Source organism: Globicephala melas, chromosome 19, assembly GCF_963455315.2.
Source record: "Globicephala melas chromosome 19, mGloMel1.2, whole genome shotgun sequence".
Taxonomy (NCBI): Eukaryota; Metazoa; Chordata; class Mammalia; order Artiodactyla; family Delphinidae; genus Globicephala; species Globicephala melas.
Window position 1 is genome coordinate 4,013,920 of NC_083332.1, and position 20,611 is coordinate 4,034,530.

General features: G+C 44.8%; 1 long non-coding RNA gene across 1 annotated transcript; it reads right to left on the reverse strand.

Annotated features, from left to right (window-relative positions):
* Positions 1-2,282: 2,282 nt before the first annotated feature.
* Positions 2,283-18,056, reverse strand: LOC115847742 (uncharacterized). Its single transcript, XR_009560156.1, has 4 exons — positions 17,915-18,056; positions 3,868-3,963; positions 3,196-3,272; positions 2,283-2,895 (listed from the first exon to the last, which is right to left on the reverse strand). It is a non-coding gene; the product is annotated as an uncharacterized lncRNA (long non-coding RNA).
* Between the last annotated feature and the right edge of the window lie 2,555 nt (positions 18,057-20,611).

Consider the following 20,611-nt stretch of genomic DNA (forward strand, 5'->3'; position numbering starts at 1 on the left):
GCTGCTGGGAAACCGTTAGCCGTCTTCACCATTACAACTATAGCAAAAAGAAGAGGGAGTTTCGCAAGGAAGATTTGATCTCATCCTTGAGATCTCTGAAGAAGTGATGTGAGATCTGAAAGACGAGCAGATAGGGCTTCCCTGGTGGCGCAGTGGTTGAGAGTCCGCCTGCCGATGCAGGGGACACAGGTTCGTGCCCCAGTCCGGGAAGATCCCACATGCTGCGGAGCAGCTGGGCCCGTAAGCCATGGCCGCTGAGCCTGCGCGTCTGGAGCCTGTGCTCCGCAACGGGAGAGGCCACAACAGTGAGAGGCCCGCGTACCGCAAAAAAAAAAAAAAAGAAAGACGAGCAGATGTTAACTAGGGGTCTGGAAGGGTGTTCTAAGCAGAGGGAACAGCATGTGCAAAGGTCCTGTGGAGGAAGCAAGGTGTGGTAAGGGACTGAAAGTCCTGTCCTACTGCCACCTTGTGGTCGCATCTTTTTCCTTGATCAGCACTGAAATCCCTGAACTCACTACAGGCACATAATAGGGCTGCACCTGAAAGATGGTCAATGTGGCTGAAACAGATAGCATAAGGTGAGAGAAAATGCAGTAGAGGTAAAGCTGGAGTGTCAAGCTGACCTATGCTCAACTTTGTAAGTTATAATGATGTTTGTTTTTCAAAGGGAGATCTGACAAACATGGCCCTGGCTGTCATGGAGATTAGAATCTAGGAAGGATTTTCTAGAAAAGTTCTTAGATGAACTTCTCTTTCTAAGCCTGCATCTTCCTTATCATGCATTAAATATTTATTTATTTTCCTTCTCTCCAAGGGAAATATGGGAATAAAACATTGTGAACACTTCCCAAATAAGTCCCATTAAAATCAGCATGCCCCTCCCTTATGTTCACAGCAGCACTATTTACAGTAGCCAAGACATGGAAGCAACCTAAATGTCCATCAACAGATGAATGGGTAAAGAAGATGTGGTATATATATACAATGGAAGATTACTCAGCCATTAAAAAAATGAAATACTGCCATTTTCAGCAACATGAATGGACCTAGAGATTATCATGCTAAGTGAAGTAAGTTAGAAAGAGAAAGACAAATACCTTATGATATCACTTATATGGAATCTAAAATATGATACAAATGAACTTATTTACGAAACAGAAACAGATTCACAGACATAGAGAACAGACTTGTGGTTGCCAAGGGGAAGGGGGTGGGGGAGGGATGGACTGGGAGTTTGGGATTAGCAGATGCAAACTATTATATATAGGATAGATAAACAACAGGGTTCTACTGTGTAGCACAGGGAACTATATTCAATACCCTATGATAAAGCATAATGGAAAAGAATATGACAAAGAATGTATCTACATGTATAACTGAGTCACTTTGCTGTACGGAAGAAATTAACAAGACATGATAAATCAACTATACTTCAATTTAAAAAAATCAGCATGCCCCTTTCTTAGAAAGACAACATGGTAGTCACTTCTGTTGTTTGCCAGTGTTGGGGAGGGGGAAATTTCCCCCTCTACCCCTTGAGTTCTTGTGGCTGGACTAGTAATAACATTGACACAAGACAGACTAACAGTAAGACAGGTAACCAACCAGGACCTACCGCACAGCACAGGGAACTCTACTCAATATTCCGTAATAACATATATGGGAAAAGAATCGGAAAAAGAATGGATATATGTATACGTATAACTGAATCACTTTGCTGTATACCTGAAACTAACACAACACTGTAAATCAACCATACTTAAAAAACAAAAAACAACCCAAGGACTTCCCTGGTGGTCCAGTGGTTAAGACCCCTCGATCCCAATGCAGGGAGCCCGGGTTCGATCCCTGGTCAGGGAACTAGATCCCACATGCATGCCACAACGAAGATCCCGCGTGCTGCGACTAAGACCCGGTGTAGCCAAATAAATAAATTTTAAAAATTAAAATAAAATGATGCTCAGAGAGTGAACAAAAGCAGGCAGCTTTTATATTTTTTTACACAATAAATTTGTGAGGATTTGACAGGACAAAAAACTTAGATGTGGATGCTTAATTAGTAAGGAATTTAATGCAAAGTTTGGGCTTGGGTAGTAACTTTAATTCAAAGCCATCAATATGCCATTGAAGCACATTTTGGGGTGGCCTGCCTTTTGACCGAACACCAAGGATCTCCAAATGATCCCCATTTGGGACACTAGTATATAAATGAGCCAGAGAAGGCCTCTGTGTATGCGTGTACTTCTTCACAGCAGGCTGAGATCCGTTAGCTCAAAAGCCCATTGGCGCCAAACTCAAAGTTTTACACATGCAATTGTTTAAAATATAGACCCAAGAAGCAGATTTTTAACTAGTTAGAGCCTGCCTGCTTTGCATACCCCAAGAAATTGCAGCCAGCGTCTGCTAGCCATAGGTAAACCCTGCACCACCACAAGACCCCAAACTGCTGCTGTGGGCTGGAGCTCTCTGACCCGAGGCTCCCTGCCTCTGCAGGGGAACAACAGCGCCTAGACCCAGAAGCCTCCTCTTCAATAGCCCTCTTGTTCCCTAGCCCACCTCCCCTTCTGGGTAGCAGCCCCCAGCCCTTTGCCTTTGGCAGGTTTCAAGCAGCGAGGACCCTTCTCACGTGCAAACCTGTCCAAACAGCCTCCAAAGAAAATTCCTTGTGTGCTACTGCCACCTTGTGGTCATATATTTTTCCTTGCTCGGCGCCAAAATCCCTGACCTCATTAGGGGGCCAATACGACGGCATTCGCGGGCTTTGTTGTCTGTCCTGGACGATGAGTCGTGGATGGCAGTGGCGAGCGTCACTCTGTTCCCAGCTCTCTGTTCCACCTGACACAGTGACCAGCAATGCTTGAGAAGAGATTCTGGCCTCTCCATCAGTCTGGGTACCTGAGCGAGAGAAGGAACAGCGACCCCTGCCGGCTGTCTCCACTATGGGCTACCTGCCCCGCCTGGCTCCAGGCACCTCTAAGAGCCAATCAACGTTACCGTCTTTTTTTTTTTTTGCCTTGCTGCGTTGCTAGGGATTGAACCCGGACCATGGCAGTGAAATCCCCGAGTCCTAAGCACTGGACCGCTAGGGAATTCCCAATGTTACCGTCTTTTTGTGCACCTGTTTCAGTCAATTAGGACTTTTATAACAAAATACCCTAGACTGGGTGGCTTGAACAACAGAAACTTGTTACTCACAGTCTGGAGGCTGTGAAGTCTGAGACCAGAGTGCAAAGAATGGTTTTGGTGACAGCCCTCCCCTGGCTTGCAGAGAGCTGCAGAGAGGGGGAGAGGAAGAGAGAGAAAGAGAGAGAGAGAGAGGGAGGGAGAGAGAGATCTCACCTCTCTCATTACAAGGGCACTAATCCCATCATGGGGGCTCCACCCTCATGACCTCATCCTAATTACCTCCTAAAGGCCCCATAATACCAGCACATCTAGAGCTAGGGCTTCAACATAAGAATTCGGGGGAGACACAGACAGCCTCATGACAGCTTGCGTCTGGAGATCTTGTATCCATTGCTTATATCTAAAGAAGTATGGAAAGTTCATGCCATGGTAAGGGGGTGGTTCTTCTATGGCATCCTGGAAACTTTTCACATATTCATTTAGTCAGAGGCTTGAACTGTAGCCAATCTGAGTCTTGGCAGAAAGCTTAAAAAAAAAAAAAAAAAGCTTATGATCCTCCTGGAACATGAGAAAATGAGAGGCTTGTGAGCAGCTGCTATCTCCCATCTCCCACTCACTTCTTTTTTTTTTTTTTGGCTGCACCGCGTGGCTCAGCTCCCCAACCAGGGATTGAACACAGGCCACAGCAGTGAAAGCCCAGAATCCTAATCACTAGGCCACCGGGAACTCCCTCCTACTCACCTTTTTATCTTCCCTGGAGGCTTTCATGAGACAGTTTCTCATTGCTTCCTGGGTTCTGATGAGATGTCTTTCTGCCCAGCGCCCCTCAGATTGGAGCTGCAGAATATAAAAATGCTTAGCTGTAGGCTAGATTTGACTCTTATACTAGACTAAAAAGGTATTTGGCCTTTGCTCCTGGCTGCTGGCACAGAGCTCCTACAACCCTCATAATTTCCTGAGTGAGGGTGGTGGGAGTGCCTTGCGTTCTAATGAGGCCACTCTCGGCGGGTCTCTAGGGGCTGGTCATCAGAAAGACCAAGTCTTGATTAGAAGCGTGGAACTTTCATCACCACCCCCAACTTCCAGAGAGGGGAGAGGGGCTGGAGATTGAATTAATCACCAATGGCCAATAGTTTAATCAATCATGTCTATGTAATGGAACCTTCATAAAAACCCCTAAACAAAGGATGAAGATCTTTCTGAGTCATAAAACTGATTTAAGGAATCTGGTTAGATAAAGTGCCGAGTTGAAAGCATCCCCAAGAACATCAATCTCGTTTTCTGGTGGAATGTGGAGAATTACATGAGTATTCATAACTCTTACCAAATTGTTCTCTTCTCTGTTGAAATAAGTTCACACACAGAAGTGGTATTTGAACAAAAGGGTCTCATAAGAATCTCAAGATTTAAAAAAATCACTGCCACATCTTTTGAAAATAACTTTCCAAGAAACACCTGTAATTATAATTGGTTTTCCTCCTTGATAATTTGTTGCCTTGTTGATTTTTCTATGTTCCTAAATGGTAAGACAAGTAAGACCTGTCAAGACAACAGAGCCTCAGGACTATTTTTGCTCTTCTTCCAAAAGAAGGATGGAAAAAACAATAAAAACCTGTGATTTGCTTGGTTTCTCATTTTAACGAAAGATTGAGAATTTCTTTTTATTTAAATTAGCATATCTATCAAATGCAGTTTGTAGACTTGTAGTTTAAAGATTTGGATCCTGATTTTTTTTTTAAAAAAAACTGGAGATTTCTGAGATCATTGGGGAAATTTGAATACTATCTGAATATCAGATAGTATCAAGGAAGTACTGTTGGTTTTCCTAGTTGGTTATATATTTTTTTAAAAAGATTCTCATCTAATAAAGACATCTGTGTACTAAAATATTCTGGGATTAAAAAGATGAATTTAAAAACTAAAAGCTCTTCCACTGGAGGAAAAAAAAAAGGATAAGTTCACAAGAAAAATCACTCAATAAAATTTACCTATTACTTTAAGAACTACTATTATAATTATAGCATATCAGGCATAAGCACAATTCTGGTCCATGTCCCTCCACCCTCGAAGGCAACCATAGCTTGGTCCATTTCTGAACATAAAGGTGCAAAACTGGATCCGGGACCATTTTCCCAGACACTTTTGGGGTTTTAGTTTGAGGTCCCCAAATCATTCCCTGTCTTTTCTCCATTATCAGGAGATCTATGGTTGTCAACTTATGGTAAAGAAGGAAGCAATAAAACACTAGTCAGGGGCTTCCCTGGTGGTGCAGTGGTTGAGAATCCGTCTGCCAATGCAGGGGACATGGGTTCGAGCCCTGGTCTAGGAAGATCCCACATGCCACAGAGCAACTAAGCCTGTGAGCCACAACTACTGAAGCCTGTGTGCCCTAGAGCCCATGCTCCACAACAAAAGAAGCCAACACAATAAGAAGCCCACGCACTGCAACGCGGGGGCTACTCTTTGTTGCAGTGCGTGGGCTTCTCACGGCAGTGCCTTCTCTTGTTGCGGAGCACGGGCTCTAGGCACATGGGCTTCAGCAGTTGTGGCACATAGGCTCAGTAGTTGTGGTGCATCGGCTTATCTGCTCCATGGCATGTGGAATATTCCCAGACCAGGGATCGAACCTGTGTCCCCTGCATTGGGAGCACAGACTCTTAACCACTGCGCCACCAGGGAAGTCCCACAGGCGGGCTTCTTAGTTGCGGCTCCAGGGCTCCTTAACATGGCTCGCTGGCTCCTTAGTTGAGGCACTTGGGCTCCTTAGTTGTGGCATGTGAACTCTTAGTTGCGGCACGCATGTGGGATCTAATTCCCTGGCCAGGGATCGAACCCGGGCCCTCAGCATTGGGAGCATGGAGCCTTATCCACTGGACTGCCAGGGAAGTCCCAACATAACACTATTATATATAAAATAAACAACAATGTCATACTGTATAGCACAGGGAACTATATTCAGTATCTTGTAATAACCTATAATGGAAAAGAATAGATAACTAATAAGAACCTGTTGTATAACACAGGGAACTCTACTCAATACTCTGTAATGCCCTATATGGGAAAAGAATCTAAAAAAGAGTGGATACATGTATATGTATAACTGATTCACTTTGCTGCACACCTGAAATTAACACAACATTGTAAATCAACTATACTCCAATAAAAAAAATTTTAAAACTATAATGGAAAAGAATATGAAAAAATGTGTGTGTGTATATATATATATATGTATGTATGTATAACTGAATCACTTTGCTGTATACCTGAAAGTAACACAACATTGTAAATCACCTATACTTCAATTTAAAAAAATTTTTTTTAAAAGGTATGGATTGGACACTAGCACCCAGCTGTGCTCTTCTTCTATGTGATCAAGACAGAGAACTGAGAAGAGAATGACTTTCTCACACAGATTCAAGGTTTTGAATCTCATGTCACTGTACGAACCTAAAGTCATTTTCCATCTCTTAGAAAAATCCTGCAGAAGCAGTACTTGTCCTTGTTCTGCATTTGAGGAGCCTGAGATGGACAGCTGACGTGACGTGCCAAGCGCACTCAGCTACTCAGTGGAGAAGCGGAATTCAAATTCTGGTCTGTGCAGCTCCCAAGACCCTGATTTTCCACTGAGCCATACTAGGAAATTTAAAAGGTCTTAGTTTGGGGTAGAAAACTCTGGAGTGTGAATGAAAGGTGTAGGGGTTGGGAAAAGCTCAAGAAGATAAGTGAACAGTGAATCCAGTGATCCTCGTAGGTGTTGGCAATCTTTTTATGTAAAGGGCCAGAAAGTCAGGGAGGCTCAGTGGGCCACAGGGTCTCTGTTGCAACTTCTCAACGCCTGTTAGAATTGGGAGGGGGGGTGAGGTGGGGGGGCATCAAAAAGACAAGAGAGGGGAATTCCCTGGTGGTCCAGTGGTTAGGGCTCCGAGCTTCCACTGCAGGGGGCGTGGGTCATGGGTTCCATCCCTGGTTGGGGAACTAAGATCCCTCAAGCCAAGCAGTGTGGCAAAAAAAAAAAAAAAAAGGAAAAGAAAACAAAGATGAGAGATATAGTGTTGGTGGAGGTGCAGAAAAGGGAACCCTCATGCACCGCTGGTGGGCATGTAAACCGGGGCAACTGTTATCAGAAACAGTATGGAGGTTCCTCAAAAAATTAAAACTAGAACCACCATAGGATCCAGCAACCCTGCTTCTGGGCTTGTATGTGTCAATCCTACTTCTGGCTTCAATAGTGTATATGTGTCAATCCCAGTCTCCCAGTTCCTCCCACCCCACGCCTTTCCCCCTTGGTATCCATACATTTGTTCTCTATGTCTGTGTCTCTATGTCTGCTTTGCAAATAAAGTCATCTATACCATTTTTCTAGATTCCATATACATGTGTTAATATATGATATTTGTTTTTCTCTTTCTCTGTATGACACTCTCTAGGTCCATCCACGTCTCTACAAATAACCCAGTTTTGTTCCTTTTATGGCTGAGTAATATTCCATTGTATGTATGTACCACACCTTCTTTATCCATTCCTCTGTTGATGGAAGTTTAGGTTGCCTCCATGTCCTGGCTATTGTAAATAGGAATTTCAATTTTAGATTTTTGAGATTTACTTTGGGGCACCAAGGAGATTACTCCTGGCCAGTTGTAATGTCAGAGATACATTTAGACCATTCTATGAGAGCAGAAAGAAATATCTCAGGGCAGAAGACTATGTTTACAGCAGCTAGATGTCCTTTCACAGGGTGAGGGTCTCCCCACCTCTTTTCCCCACTCTTCAGTTGATGTGGGTAGTTATGGTCTTGGAAGGAGACTGCAACACATGGCAAGGAATTGGGGGAATCACTGTGATTCCTGGAGCTTCAATAATCTTTGCAAACGACTCTCTTCACATACGGCTTCAACTCAGTCAGTCAACACGTATTTACTGAACATTTGCCAAAATCTAGGCACTTTCTAAACACTGAGGATGTAGTCCCTGCCCTCAAGGGGCTTAATTTCTAGACTCCAGATATCTTTTTTTTTTAATTGGAGAAGAGTTGCTTTATAATGTTGTTAGTTTCTGCTGTTCAGCAAAGTGAATCAGCTGTATGTGTACATATCCCCTCCTTTTTGGATTTCCTTCCCATTTAGGTCACCACAGAGTATTGAATAGAGTTCCCTGTGCTATACAGTAGTTTCTCATTAGTTATCTATTTTATACATAGTAGCGTATACATGTGAATCCCAATCTCCCAATTCATCCCATCACCCCCTTCTCCCCTTGGTGTCCATACGTTTGTTCTCTAGGTCTGTGTCTCTATTTTTACTTTGCAAATAGGTTCATGTGTACCATTTTTCTAGATTCCACCTATGTGTGTCAATATATTTGTTTTTCTCTTTCTGACTTACTTCACTCTGTATGACAGTCTCTAGGTCCATCCATGTCTCTGCAAATGGCATGATTTCATTCCTTCTTATGGCTGAGTAATATTCCATTGCATATATGTACCACATCTTCTTTATCCATTCAGCTGTTGATGGACACTTAGGTTGCTTCCATGTCCTGGCTATTGTAAATAGTGCTGCAGTGAACACTGGGGTGATGCGTCTTTTGGAATTCTGGTTTTCTCTGGGTGTGTGCCCAGGAGTGGCTCTAGATATCTTATGATTTCAAGAGCATCAGGAATAATAGGTGTCATCAAACCCTAAGTGCTTCCTCCCCAACCAAGTGGTTTTTGTCATCACTGATGTCTCTAGAAGCCAGGCACCAGGGGAGGGGAGGGGTACTATACTTTCTACAGTGTTGACACACTCAGGACACACCATGGGTGACACACTTGGGTGACAAAGAAGATCAGGAGTGAAGTCTAGTGTCTCTTGTCCTCTCCCCGACCATGAAATCTAGAGATGACATCACAGGATAGTATAGAAGAATAAGATGGATAAAGATGGGTGGTGGGGAGAAATGGGTGGGTTCTGGGGCAAAATGGCAGGACCATTCAACATCCAGGGGCATTGTGCTGTGTGTACTACCAGACAAGAGCCCCCTTCTTGGCCTCACAACCCAGTGATCACCTTGAGATTTGGGTGGCGGGTAAGGTTTTGCATGATTTGAGGACTTTTTTTTTTTTAATTTATGTGATTGACTAGTCATCCCCTGACTCTCATTTCTACATCACTTGCACTATCTCCTCTTTTTAACATCTTTGCTTTCTTAACTTTTTACTCCTTTGCTTTTTTTTGATATAAATTTATTTATTTTATTTACTTTTGGCTGCATTGGGTCTTTGTTGCTGTGCACAGGCTTTCTCTAGTTGCAGTGAGCAGGGGCTAACTCTTCGTTGCCGTGCACAGGCTTCTCACTGCGGTGGCTTCTCTTGTTGTGGAGCACGGGCTGTAGGCGCACGGGCTCAGTAGTTGTGGCTCGCGGGCTCTAGAGCGCAGGCTCAGTAGTTGTGGCTCATGGGCTTAGTTGCTTCGCGGCATGTGGGATCTTCCTGGAGCAGGGCTCGAACCCATGTCCCCTGCATTGGCAGGCGGATTCTTAACCACTGAGCCACCAGGGAAGTCCCCCCATGTCTATTTTAGATTGCATTTTTTCTCTTCAATTATATCCCCCTTTTAACATGTATTAGAAATCATTATAGATTCACAGGAAGCTGGAAAAAATAGTTCAGATACTTAATGATCCATTATTCACCCGTAACAATAAAAAATCCAAGAAGTTGACATTAGGCAGATGACGTGATACTCTATATAGAAAACCCTAAAGACTCCACACAAAAACTATTAGAACTAATAAATGAATTCACCAAAGAGGTGAAAGAAACAATGAATTAGCCAAAGAGGTGAAAGACCTATACTCTGAAAACTATAAAACGCTGATGAAGGAAACTGAAGATGCTTCGAAAGGATGGAAAGATATCACATGCTCTTGGATTAGAAGTATTAATAGTCAAAATGGCCACACTACCCAAAGCAATCTACAGATTTAATGCAATCCCTATCAAAATACCCATGACATTTCTCAGGATCTAGAACAAACACTCCTAAAATTCATATGGAAGCACAAAAGAGTCCAAATTTGTAAAGCAAGCTTGAGAAAAAAGAACTAAGCTGGAGGAGAAAAGAACAAAGCTGGAGAAAAAAGAACAAACCCTTGCAGACTTCAGACTATATGACAAAGCTACAGTAATCAAAAGAGCATGGTACCAGCACAAAAACAGCCACATAGATTAATGTAACAGAATAGAGAGCCCAGAAATAAACCTGCACATTTATGGTCAATTAATTTATGACAAAGGAGGCCATATACAATGGAGAAAAGACAGTTTCTTCAATAAGTGGTGCTGGGAAAACTGGACAGCTACATGTAAAATAAGGAGATTAGAACATTTCTAGGGAACTATATTCCACGTCCTGTGATAAGCCATAATGGAAAAGAATATTAAAAAAATGTATATAGGTATATAACTGAGTCACTTTCCTGCACAGCAGAGATTGGCATAACATTGTAAAGCAACTAGACTTCAATAGGGACTTCTCCAGTGACACAGTGGATAAGAATCCGCCTGCCAATACAGGGGACACGGGTTCGAGTCCTGGTCCAGGAAGATCCCACATGCCACACAGCAACTAAGCCCATGCACCACAACTACCGAGCCTGCACTCTAGAGCCTGCGAGTCACAACTACTGAGCCCATGAGCCGCAACTACTTAAGTCTGTGCGCCTAGAGCCCGTGCTCCGCAACAAGAGAAGCCACCGCAATGAGAAGCCCGCTCGCCGCACCTAGAGAAAAGCCTGCCTGCAGCAATGAAGACCCAACGTAGCCAAAAATAAATAAATAAATTTATTTTTTTTAAAAAAAAGACTGTAAAAAGAAATCCTTGGGGCTGGATTTGTCAATTCTGTGCACTGGAGTTTTTAACTGTGAGAAATAAATATTTGTTGGTTAAGCCACCCTGTCTATGGTATTCTTTTAGAGCAACCTGAGCTGACAAAGACACATACAAATGCAGCTGTACATGGGACAGGGGAGGAATGTATGTTTTCCCTTTTCCATTGGATTGTTTTAAAAAATTAAAGTGGATCCCCACTTGAGGATTCCCCTTAGTGGGCTGTGGGAACCCCCAAAGGCTCAAGTGCTAAGCATACTCCTACCCCACTCTGCTGCCATCCCCCCACCTTTTTTTCTCTGCCAACTTTTTTTTAATGCACACGCTCCCAACCTTAGCAGCAGGTCAGCTCTGCTAAGAGAAACCAAAACCTTGTGCTACAGTGCCACCTTCTGGAAAATGAAAGAAAGGCTCCCAAATATCAATCTCTTGAACTGTTAGAATCAAAGTAAACAAAGCCTTGGAGGTGACGTCAGCATCATGGTGGTGTGAGATGCTCCCTTTGTCTCTCCCCTTCAACCTCAACCAGTAAAACATCCGTAACTCAATAAGGGTTCCTCTGCTTAACACACCAGGATGCTGGAAAGTTTCACACATCTGTATATCTAAAGGTGGGGGGAATGGAAGATGTAGAAGAGGTGAAACTAGGCGAAACCAGTGGAGGTGGTGCCCACAATCCAGGTGACCCTGGACACAGCAGAGGCACCTGCTATCCCAACATCCCAGGGTGTGATGCCAGTGACAGCAGTGACATCAGCAGCAGCAAGGCACCAGTGACCACATAGGCACAAGCAGTGACAACAAGGGCGCCAGGCAACACCTCTGGCAAAGGCTGTTGGGGGGCGATTCTCAAATATAGCCAGAGGCAGCTCAAGTAAGACAAACAAAAATCTTGCGCTATAGCGCCACCTACCGAGAAAAGAAAGTCCACTAATTACGAACCTGTTGAATCGTTAGAATCAAGTAAAAAAAAAAAAAAAGGCTTTACCTAAAAAAGAAAGCTGTTTGCTACTTCAAATGCACCAGCAGAGGACCAACTCATCAAGCGCCATGAAAAACCACAGAAAAACAGTATCACAAAAAGAAAATGACAATTCTCCAGAAACAAACTTAAAGTCATGGAATATTGTGATCTAACGGATAGAGAATTCAAAATAGCTGCCATGAAGAAACTTAACAAGCTACAAGAAAACTCAGAAAGGCAGTTCAATGAGCTCAGGAATAAAATTAATGAACAATGGATGGACTTAGAGATTGCCCTACCAAGTGAAGTGAGTCAGACAGAGAAAGACACATATCATGTGATATCACTTATATGTGGAATCTAAAAAAATGATGCAAATGAACTTATTTACAAAACAGAAACAGACTCACAGACTTAGAAAATAAACTCATGGTTACCAAAGGGGTAAGGGGGGAGGGATAAATTAGGAGTTTGGGATTAACATATACATACTACTGTATATAAAACAGGTAATCAACAAGGACCTACTATATAGCACAGGGAACTCTACTCAATACTCTGTAATGACCTATATGGGAAAAGAATCTGAAGAATAGATACATGTATATGTATAACTCAATTGCTTTGTTGTACACCTGAAACTAACACAACATTGTAAATCATCTATACTCCAATAACAATAAAAGAAAAACGACTGAGTACTAAGTGCTGGCAAAAAAATAAAAATAAAAATAATGAACAGAAGGAATACTTTTTCAAAGAGATTAAAACACTAAAAAAGAACCAAACAAATTCTGGAGCTGAAAAACTCAATAAATGAGATGAAAAATGCATTAGAAAGCACTAGAAATTGATCAGACCATATGGAAGACAGAATTAGCAAGATCAAAGAAATCTAGAGGGCTTCCCTGGTGGCGCAGTGGTTGAGAGTCCGCCTGCCGATGCAGGGGACAGGGGTTCGAGCCCTGGTCTGGGAAGATCCCACATGCCACGGAGCAACTAAGGCCATGCACCACAACTACTGAGCCTGTGCTCTAGAGCCCACGTGCCACAACTACTGAAGCCCGTGCACCTAGAGCCTGTGCTCCACAACAAGAGAAGCCACCACAACGAGCAGCCCAAGCACCTCAACGAAGAGTAGCCCTGGCTCGCCGCAACTAGAGAAAAGCCTGCATGCAGCAATGAAGACCCAATGCAGCCAAAAATTAAAAAAAAAAAGACCTTCTCCATTATATTAAAACTGTCAAAAGTCAATGACAAAGAATTTTAAAGGCAGTCAGGGAATAAGGATGGTAATCTACAAAGGAACTAGGCTATCTGTAGCAGAAGCTACAGGCCAGGAGACAGTGGAATGACAGTCTCAAAATACTGAAAGATTAAAAAGTGTGTCAAGGGCTTCCCTGGTGGCGCAGTGGTTGAGAGTCCTCCTGCCAATGCAGGGGACACGGGTTCATGCTCCGGTCTGGGAAGATCCCACATGCTGCGGAGCGGCTGGGCCCGTGAGCTATGGCTGCTGAGCCTGCGCGTCCGGAGCCTGTGCTCCACAACGGGAGAGGCCACAGCAGTGAGAGGCCCGCATACCGCAAAAATAAAATAAAATAAAATAAAAAAATAAATTAAAAATATGTCAAATGTGCCCAAGGATACTCTATCCAGCAGAGTTATCTTTCCAATATGAATTAGAAATAAAGGGGGACACAGAGTTTTGAGGGCATTAGCCCACTGTGGCCCCCTTTGCTCGGCAAAGCAATAAAGCTATTCTTCCTGTCAAAAAAAAAGAGAGGGCTTCCCTGGTGGCGCAGTGGTTGAGAGTCCGCCTGCCGATGCAGGGCACATGGGTTCGTGCCCCGATCCGGGAAGATCCCACATGCCGCGGAGCGGCTGGGCCCGTGAGCCATGGCCGCTGAGCCTGCGCGTCTGGAGCCTGTGCTCCGCAATGGGAGAGGCCACAACACTGAGAGGACCGCGTACCGCAAAAAAAAAAAAAAAGAAAAGAAAAGAAATAAGCCTTTCCCAGACAGAAAAAAGCTGACAGAGTTCAACACCAGACCTTCCTTACAAAAAATGCTGAAAGGAGCTCTTCTACCTGAAACAAAAAGGCAAAAGTACACAAAATGTTGAGGAAGGTGATAAACAGATGGATATATCAGAAAATTGCAACTCTGTATCACAATAGGTTTTTAAACACTTAATTACAGCATAAAGGTTAAAAAGGAAAAAGTAGTACAAATAAATATAGCCACTTCAATTTGGCAACAAGCTCACAACATAAAAAGGGATAATTTGAGACAACAAAAACAGAAAAGGGAAGAGAAAAAGGATAGAACCCACATAGGCAAATGAAGATAAGATGGTATCAGCAGGAAAAGGACTATTTCATCTATGGGATGTTTCATACAGATCTCATGGGAACCACAGCACACAAATCTAGAGCAGAGACACGAAATATAAAAAAAGAGGAAACTAAGAAAAATATCATAGAAAAGCACTAAACTAAAATGGCAGATAGAAACCCACAGAAAAATAAACAACAGAGCTACAGAGCAACCAGGAAACAAAAGATAAAGTGGCAGGACTAAGTCCTCCTCTATCAATAATTACCCTAAATGTAAATGAATTGAATTCACCAATCAAAAGACACAGAGTGGCTGGATGTATTAAGCAAAAACCCAAGGCCCAACGATATGCTTTCTCCAAGAGACTCATCTCTGGGTTTCTAAAACCAAATGCTGGCTCAAAGTAAGGGATGAAAGATGATACTCCAAGCAAATGTCAGCCAGAAGAAAGTGGGTGTAGCCATACTCGTATCAGACAAAATAGACTTCAAGCCAAAAAAGGTAACAAGAGACAATAATGGACATTATATAATCACAAAGGGAACAATTCATCAAGAAAACATAACAGGTGGGCTTCCCTGTGGCGCAGTGGTTGAGAGTCCGCCTGCCGATGCAGGGGACACAGGTCCGTGCCCCGGTCTGGGAAGATCCCACATGCCACAGAGCGGCTGGACCCGTGAGCCATGGCCACTGAGCCTGCGCGTCTGGAGCCTGTGCTCCGCAATGGGAGAGGCCACAACAGCAAGAGGCCCGCGTACCACAAAAAAAAAAAAAAAAAAAAGAAAACATAACAGTTACCAATACAAATGCACCTAACATAGGAGAACCAAAATATATAAAGCAATTATTTTTTTAAATAAATTTATTTATTTACTTTTATTTATTTTTGGCTGTGTTGGGTCTTTGTTGCTGTACGTGGGCTTTCTCTAGTTGCGGCGATCAGGGGCTACTCTTCGTTGCGGTGCACGGGCTTCTCATTGCGGTGGTTTCTCTTGTTGCGGAGCACGGGCTCTAGGTGCACAGGCTCAGTAGTGGTGGCACGTGAGCTCAATAGTTGTGGCTTGCGGACTCTAGAGTGCAAGCTTGGTAGTTGTGGCGCACGGGGCTTAGTTGCTCCGCGGCATGTGGGATCTTCCCGGACCAGGGCTCGAACCCATGTCCCCTGCATTGGCAGGCGGATGCTTAACTACTGTGCCACCAAGGAAGTCCCAATTATTTTTTTTTAATAAAGCAATTATTAACAGACCTAAAGGGAGTAAATGACAGCAACACATTAATAGTAGGGGACGTTAACACCCCACTTACATCAATGGATAGATCATCCAGACAGAAAGTCAACAAGGAAACTATAGCCTTAAACAAAATATTAGAACAAATGAATTTGACACATCTGTACAGAACATTCCATTCAAATGCAGCAGAATACACATTCTTCTCAAGTGAACATGGAACATTCTCAAGCATAGACCATAGGTTGGGACACAAAACAAGTCTTAATAAATGTAAGAAGACTGAAATCATATCAAGCATCTTTTCTGACCACAGTGGTATGCAGCTAGGAATCAACTAAAGAAGAAAGATGGAAAAATCACAAACATATGGAGACTGAACAACATGCTACTGAACAACTATTGGGTCAATAAAGAAACCAAAGGAGAAATTTTAAAATACCTGAAGATAAATGAAAATGAAAATATAAGATATAAAAATCTATGAGATGCAGCAAAAGCTAAACTTCTAAAAGTGAAATTTATAGCAATACAGGATTACCTCAAGAAACAAGAAAAATCTCAAAAAACAATCTAACTTTACACTTAAAGTAATTTAAAAAAAGAACGAACAAAGCCCAAAGTCAGTAGAAGGAAGGAAATAATAAAGATAAGAACAGAAAAAAATTAAATAGAAACTAAAAAGACAATAGAAAAGATCAATGAAACTAAGAGCTGGTTCTTTTTTTTTTTTTTTTTTTTTTTTTTGCGGTACGCGGACCTCTCACTGTTGTGGCCTCTCCCGTTGCGGAGCACAGCCTCCGGACGCGCAGGCTCAGCGGCCATAGCTCACGGGCCCAGCCGCTCCGCAGCATGTGGGATCTTCCCAGACCGGGGCACGAACCCATATCCCCTGCATCAGCAGGCGGACGCTCAACCACTGCGCCACTAGGGAAGCCCAAAACTGGTTCTTTAAAAAGATACAGAAAACTGACAAACCTTTAGCCAGACTCACTAAGAAAAAAAAGAGAGAGGGCTCGTCAATAAAATCAGAAACGAAAGAAGAGAAATGACAATGGATACCACAGAGATACATTTTTCCAAAGAGGACATCCAAATGGCCAACGGGCACATGAAAAGATGCTCAACATCACTATTAGGGAAATGCAATTTCAAACCACAATGAACTATCACCTCACACCTGTTACAAGTGCTATCATCAAGAAGACAGGAGACAACAGGTGCTGGTGAGGATGTGGTGAAAAGGGAACCCTATACAGTGTTGGAGGGGATCTAAATTGGTCCAACCACTATGGAAAACAATATGGAGGTTTCCTCCCAAATTAAAAATAGACCTACCATATGATCCAGCAATTCCACTCCTGGGTATATACCCAAAGGAAACAAAAACAGGATTTTGAGGAGATATCTGCACTCCCATGTTTATCACAGCACTATTCACAACAGCCAACATAATGGAAACAACCCAAATTGATCAACAACAGATGAATGGGTAAAAAGATGTGGTATATATATACAATGGAATATTATGCAGCCATGAGAAAGGAGGACATACTGCCATTTGCGACGACATGGGTGGACCACGAACTCATTAAGCTAAGTGAGATAAGTCAGACAGAGAAAGTAAGTACTCTATGAAATCACTCACTTATAAGTGGAGTCTAAAAAAGTCAAACCTGTAGAAAAGAGAGAGTAAAACTGTGTTACCAGGGGCTGGGGGCTAAGGTTGATGGTGTTTAAGGGTACATATTTGTAGGGAGTAGTAAATAAGCCATAGAGATCTAATGCACAGTAAAACGAACATAAACAATAACGCTATCGTATAATGACGTAATGTGATATTGTTACAACATATATAATGTATCAAAGGAACAGCTGTACACCTTAAATTTACACAATATTACATGCGAAATTTATTCAATTAAAAAAATTGACATGACAGAGTGAGCACGCCTAGCACGTCCTATTTTAAGACTTTTAAAAGTATCAAATTGTCTACAGTAACAATGAACTCTCGAGAGAAAAAGAATCCCTTGCATATTTAGGGAGCTCTTTGGGATGCCACACCCAAAGCACCTGGAATCAAAGAACCCCGGCTCCTCCGGGCAAGCCTGAGGCAGCGGGAGAGGGCAGGCAGGTCTCCTGGCTCTCCCCCACCCCCAGCGCCGTGAGGGGCGCCGCCAGCCCCACCTGCTGGGCCCCCCGCCGCCCCCCCAATGCCACCTGCTCGCCCCTCCGCGCCCAGGCCCGACAGAGGCGACGGGGTGCACCTCGAGGGCGCGCGCGGCCGCTTCCAACGGCGGGGCTCGAGAGCATCTCCCCGCCTCCCCGGGAACGGCCGCTCATCTAGCGACTCTGGTTGTCACCAGAGAGCTCGCGGCGGATACTCACCCGTCGGGGATACTGTTCTTCCTCACCATGATGCGAGAGGCGTGAGGCTCCTACTCCCCAGGAATCCCACTCTTAGGCTTCTTCTAGAACATACGGCGGTTCAGCTGCGGCCGCGGGCGTGCACGCGCGGGAGGCTGGTGAGCAGACGGTGCTCACAGGTTACCGAAGGCGCACGCGTTGCGCGCGCTCGGACCAGGCGGCGGAGGGGCGCACAGCGCATGCTCCAAGGCCGCCTGGCCTGGCGCGCCCTGGAGAGCAAGCGCGAAGCTGAGGGCGTGAGGCTGCGCGTGTTGGGTGGGCGCGTAGGGAGCGGTGAAGGTGGGTTGGTGACCTCTCCTAGACCGCGGTAGATGGTGCATCCTGCATTCGCTGCCCAGAGAGAGCAGAAGTGCACTGTCCATCCAGATGAATGTCATACTGCCCGTTAGAGCCACCCCCACCCTTCCGCCGACCATCCCTATTAAATCCTCCAGTATTTTTCTGGTGGGAGCTCTGCTCAATGGAAAAACCCAGCTCCGTGTCCCTCCCCCCCCACCCCACCCCCACCCCCACCCCCAGCTCCCGGTAACCAGGGCCAGACGCGCACGGGTCACTGGGACTTGTAGTCCTCAGGGCCTGGCCCATCCACTGTGCAACTCCTTTGGGAATTAGCCGCGCTTGATATGCATCAAATCCGGGTCCGTATGATTTAAAGAGGGCCTACTGTGTACTGAACACCTTGCTAGGATTGGTGGGAAGCAGATGAGTTCATGCCCCAGCTCTCGTCCTCACATTAGGTTAAGCAGAAAGGTGAATTTGCGAAGTACAATGTAATGAAGAAAAATTACGAATGATAGTGCTGTTGGAGGTCACGGAAGGGCCAGAGTCAGAAAGAACTTCCTGGAAGATGTGGGGTTGCAATCAGCCTTTGAAACCTGTACCGATCTAGGTTAGGCAGAAATTGCAAAAACCAGAGGATGGAGGTGGCAGGGAGTATAAAGGAGAGTTTGATCTGGTCATCTGGAAGGCTTAAAGGGGAGAGTGGTGAGCAGGGCTCAGTTGGGCAAGTGGACGCTTTCAAAAAGGGCCTCCATTTTGAGTTCCTCTGCAGTGGAGACATAACTACAGGCACTTATAGGCTTAAATAAAGACACCATCACAGGATTTACTTGTGTGTTTCCGGACTTCGGGGCTCCTGTTTAGGTAAATCTCCTGTAAGAGAAGGGAGGGATTTGAGGCCACAGGGAGAAGCCTTGGGTCCCCCACTCCCCCTGTTCTCCTGGCAGGGGGTTCTCATGGGGTGTGGGAATGACAGATACCTGATCTCACCCGCTTTCTTCTCTGATTCCAGGAAGGAGATTTTGCCTCCTACAAGCCCTGGATAAAACCAAGGTCTCAATTCTGGCCCTGTCTTTCTCCATCTCCCCCTCCCCAACCACTGGAGAGGAACTCCCCTCCCCTCCTTCCTCTGGTTCCTCCCTCATTCCCTGTCCCTAGGGAGACCATTTGTCATTCTGAGGCACCCCCTCCTCACCTGTCACCAGTAGAAGCAGGACACCACTGAGCTATGAACCTATGTGGGGGGTGGCCTTTTCTGTAGCATTCACGGTGTACTCTCCAGCATGACTGGGTTTTAGATGAGTCAGCTGAAGTTCAGCCAGGCCCTCTGTAGAGTCAGGTGATTGCAAGAACTACAAGATATCTCCTCCCTTTCTGAGAGCAAAGTTTACATCCTTGGTGGGAGTCCAGCATCGCAGGGTCACGTTCCTCTGGGCAGGTACCACCGAGCTGGGCCAGGCACTGAGGGAGGGCTTCAGAAGTGCCTGGAAGGAAACAGATCTCAGGACTGGATGTGATCCACTCACCTGCTCTCAGGAAGCCCATTTAAAGAAGGGAGAGGGGAAAGTGGGACCTTTGGTGGGGTGAAGGGTCAAGGAGGGTTTATGAAGAAACACTCACCATCTCTTCTTATGTCTCCTTGGCCAACACACAGCCCTGCAAAGACTCGTCCTTGAGATACAGGCACCTGCGTCCTCACCTCCTGGTCCCTGAGGGGCCGTCTCAGGGCTCATACGTGTGGGAGCTCTCACTTCCCCACGCTGGACTCTGGCTCCTGCTCTGCTCTCAGCTCCTCCACCATGTCCCATGAAGGTTCCCCTGTGCTGCTGTCACCTCCCAAGGCTCCAGGGCCTTTCTCATTTCCACAAAAATGCCACCAATCCTCTTATTTTCTCTTTCTACCTAAACCACTCTTGGTGCAAAATCTATGTCTGAACATAGTCAAATTCAGACCTCAAATTCTAACGCACCTAGATAAGCCAGGAATGCTGAAAGCCGGGATGCTGTTGGGGAGATGGAAAAAGTTGATACAGAGAAGTAGAGAATTTCCTGGCCAATAGGAAAGATGCTGGACCTTAGAAGAGAGTGAAGGGGTCAATGTTAGTGAACATTGAATGACTGTGATTTGAGGTCCATGTGCAGAGAAGGAGCAAGACCATGGTTCATGCATTTAAAAACAAATCCAGGGCTTCCCTGGTGGCGCAGCGGTTAGGAATCCGCCTGCCAAGGCAGGGACACGTGTTCGAGCCCTGGTCTGGGAAGATCCCACATGCCGCGGAGCAACTGAGCCTGTGCGCCACAACGACTGAGCCTGTGCCCTAGAGCCCACGGGCCACAACTACTGAGCCCCCATGCCACAACTACTGAAGCCCGTGCGCC